Below are 4,617 nucleotides of genomic sequence, written 5' to 3' on the forward strand. Positions count from 1 at the left end.
GTGCAGAAGAAGAACAACAAGAAGAAGAAATATCTCGAAATATGTCCGTCAGGCCCCTTCCCTTGAGATAAATCTGCAAATATCTCGGAAACGAAGCGAGCTATGGCAAAATGTTAAGAGACCTTTTTTGTAGAGAATTAAGTTTCCTACTTTTTATGTTCTATGATATTTTTTGATCAGATGCGTAGTTCTCGAGATATATCAAGATATTTAAAAGTTCCGAAGCCGCACCAACATAATAGAGATACAGAAACACCGTGGCCCCTTTCTTTGAGGTAACTCTGCACTATTGCGAGCTGCAAATGCCACTTCCAGCTTAGCTGTGCAGAAGAAGAACAACAAGAAGAAGAAATATCTCGAAATATGTCCGTCAGGCCCCTTCCCTTGAGATAAATCTGCAAATATCTCGGAAACGAAGCGAGCTATGGCAAAATGTTAAGAGACCTTTTTTGTAGAGAATTAAGTTTCCTACTTTTTATGTTCTATGATATTTTCTGATCAGATGCGTAGTTCTCGAGATATATCAAGATATTTAAAAGTTCCGAAGCCGCACCAACATAATAGAGATACAGAAACACCGTGGCCCCTTTCTTTGAGATAACTCTGCACTACTGCGAGCTGCAAATGCCACTTCCAGCTTAGCTGTGCAGAAGAAGAACAACAAGAAGAAGAAATATCTCGAAATATGTCCGTCAGGCCCCTTCCCTTGAGATAAATCTGCAAATATCTCGGAAACGAAGCGAGCTATGGCAAAATGTTAAGAGACCTTTTTTGTAGAGAATTAAGTTTCCTACTTTTTATGTTCTATGATATTTTTTGATCAGATGCGTAGTTCTCGAGATATATCAAGATATTTAAAAGCTCCGAAGCTGCACCAACATAATAGAGGTACAGAAACACCGTGGCCCCTTTCTTTGAGATAACTCTGCACTATTGCGAGCTGCAAATGCCACTTCCAGCTTAGCTGTGCAGAAGAAGAACAACAAGAATAAGAAATATTTCGAAATATGTCCGTCAGGCCCCTTCCCTTGAGATAAATCTGCAAATATCTCGGAAACGAAGCGAGCTACGGCAAAATGTTAAGAGACCTTTTTTGTAGAAAATTAGGTTTCCTCCTTTTTATGTTCTATGATATTTTTTGATCAGATGCGTAGTTCTCGAGATATATCAAGATATTTAAAAGTTCCGAAGCCGCACCAACATAATAGAGATACAGAAACACCGTGGCCCCTTTCTTTGCGATAACTCTGCACTATTGCGAGCTGCAAATGCCACTTCCAGCTTAGCTGTGCAGAAGAAGAACAACAAGAAGAAGAAATATCTGGAAATATGTCCGTCAGGCCCCTTCCCTTGAGATAAATCTGCAAATATCTCGGAAACGAAGCGAGCTACGGCAAAATGTTAAGAGACCTTTTTTGTAGAAAATTAGGATTCCTACTTTTTATGTTCTATGATATTTTTTGAACAGATGCGTAGTTCTCGAGATATATCAAGATATTTAAAAGTTCCGAAGCCGCACCAACATAATAGAGATACAGAAACACCGTGGCCCCTTTCTTTGAGATAACTCTGCACTATTGCGCGCTGCAAATGCCACTTCCAGCTTAGCTGTGCAGAAGAAGAACAACAAGAAGAAGAAATATCTCGAAATATGTCCGTCAGGCCCCTTCCCTTGAGATAAATCTGCAAATATCTCGGAAACGAAGCGAGCTATGGCAAAATGTTAAGAGACCTTATTTGTAGAGAATTAAGTTTCCTACTTTTTATGTTCTACGATATTTTTTGATCAGATGCGTAGTTCTCGAGATATATCAAGATATTTAAAAGTTCCGAAGCCGCACCAACATAATAGAGATACAGAAACACCGTGGCCCCTTTCTTTGAGATAACTCTGCACTATTGCGAGCTGCAAATGCCACTTCCAGCTTAGCTGTGCAGATGAAGAACAACAAGAAGAAGAAATATCTGGAAATATGTCCGTCAGGCCCCTTCCCTTGAGATAAATCTGCAAATATCTCGGAAACGAAGCGAGCTACGGCAAAATGTTAAGAGACCTTTTTTGTAGAAAATTAGGATTCCTACTTTTTATGTTCTATGATATTTTTTGATCAGATGCGTAGTTCTCGAGATATATCCTGATATTTAAAAGTTCCGAAGCGGCACCAACATAATAGAGATACAGAAACACCGTGGCCCCTTTCTTTGAGGTAACTCTGTACTATTGCGAGCTGCAAATGCCACTTCCAGCTTAGCTGTGCAGAAGAAGAACAACAAGAAGAAGAAATATCTCGAAATATGTCCGTCAGGCCCCTTCCCTTGAGATAAATCTGCACATATCTCGGAAACGAAGCGAGCTATGGCAAAATGTTAAGAGACCTTATTTGTAGAGAATTAAGTTTCCTACTTTTTATGTTCTACGATATTTTTTGATCAGATGCGTAGTTCTCGAGATATATCAAGATATTTAAAAGTTCCGAAGCCGCACCAACATAATAGAGATACAGAAACACCGTGGCCCCTTTCTTTGCGATAACTCTGCACTATTGCGAGCTGCAAATGCCACTTCCAGCTTAGCTGTGCAGAAGAAGAACAACAAGAAGAAGAAATATCTGGAAATATGTCCGTCAGGCCCCTTCCCTTGAGATAAATCTGCAAATATCTCGGAAACGAAGTGAGCTACGGCAAAATGTTAAGAGACCTTTTTTGTAGAAAATTAGGATTCCTACTTTTTATATTCTATGATATTTTTTGAACAGATGCGTAGTTCTCGAGATATATCAAGATATTTAAAAGTTCCGAAGCCGCACCAACATAATAGAGATACAGAAACACCGTGGCCCCTTTCTTTGAGATAACTCTGCACTATTGCGCGCTGCAAATGCCACTTCCAGCTTAGCTGTGCAGAAGAAGAACAACAAGAAGAAGAAATATCTCGAAATATGTCCGTCAGGCCCCTTCCCTTGACATAAATCTGCAAATATCTCGGAAACGAAGCGAGCTATGGCAAAATGTTAAGAGACCTTTTTTGTAGAGAATTAAGTTTCCTACTTTTTATGTTCTATGATATTTTCTGATCAGATGCGTAGTTCTCGAGATATATCCTGATATTTAAAAGTTCCGAAGCGGCACCAACATAATAGAGATACAGAAACACCGTGGCCCCTTTCTTTGAGATAACTCTGCACTATTGCGAGCTGCAAATGCCACTTCCAGCTTAGCTGTGCAGAAGAAGAACAACAAGAATAAGAAATATTTCGAAATATGTCCGTCAGGCCCCTTCCCTTGAGATATATCTGCAAATATCTCGGAAACGAAGCGAGCTACGGCAAAATGTTAAGAGACCTTTTTTGTAGAAAATTAGGTTTCCTACTTTTTATGTTCTATGATATTTTTTGATCAGATGCGTAGTTCTCGAGATATATCAAGATATTTAAAAGTTCCGAAGCCGCACCAACATAATAGAGATATAGAAACACCGTGGCCCCTTTCTTTGCGATAACTCTGCACTATTGCGAGCTGCAAATGCCACTTCCAGCTTAGCTGTGCAGAAGAAGAACAACAAGAAGAAGAAATATCTGGAAATATGTCCGTCAGGCCCCTTCCCTTGAGATAAATCTGCAAATATCTCGGAAACCAAGCGAGCTATGGCAAAAGTGTTTAGAGACCTTATTTGTAGAGAATTAAGTTTCCTACTTTTTATGTTCTACGATATTTTTTGATCAGATGCGTAGTTCTCGAGATATATCAAGATATTTAAAAGTTCCGAAGCCGCACCAACATAATAGAGATACAGAAACACCGTGGCCCCTTTCTTTGAGATAACTCTGCACTATTGCGAGCTGCAAATGCCACTTCCAGCTTAGCTGTGCAGAAGAAGAACAACAAGAAGAAGAAATATCTCGAAATATGTCCGTCAGGCCCCTTCCCTTGAGATAAATCTGCAAATATCTCGGAAACGAAGCGAGCTATGGCAAAATGTTAAGAGACCTTTTTTGTAGAGAATTATGTGCCCTACAATTTACGTTCTCTGATATTTTTTGATCAGATGCGTAGTTCTCGAGATATATCCTGATATTTAAAAGTTCCGAAGCGGCACCAACATAATAGAGATACAGAAACACCGTGGCCCCTTTCTTTGAGGTAACTCTGCACTATTGCGAGCTGCAAATGCCACTTCCAGCTTAGCTGTGCAGAAGAAGAACAACAAGAAGAAGAAATATCTCGAAATATGTCCGTCAGGCCCCTGCCCTTGAGATATATCTGCAAATATCTCGGAAACGAAGCGAGCTATGGCAAAATGTTAAGAGACCTTTTTTGTAGAGAATTATGTTTCCTACAATTTATGTTCTATGATATTTTTTGATCAGAAGCGTAGTTTTCGAGATATATCGAGATATTTAAAAGTTCCGAAGCCGCACCAACATAATAGAGATACAGAAACACCGTGGCCCCTTTCTTTGAGATAACTCTGCACTATTGCGAGCTGCAAATGCCACTTCCAGCTTAGCTGTGCAGAGGAAGAACAACAAGAAGAAGAAATATCTCGAAATATGTCCGTCAGGCCAGTTCCTTTGAGCTGAATCTGCAAATCTCTCGGAAACGAAGCGAACTATGGCA

Source organism: Osmia lignaria, unplaced genomic scaffold (genome assembly GCF_051020975.1).
Source record: "Osmia lignaria lignaria isolate PbOS001 unplaced genomic scaffold, iyOsmLign1 scaffold0005, whole genome shotgun sequence".
In the NCBI taxonomy this organism is placed as follows: Eukaryota; Metazoa; Arthropoda; class Insecta; order Hymenoptera; family Megachilidae; genus Osmia; species Osmia lignaria.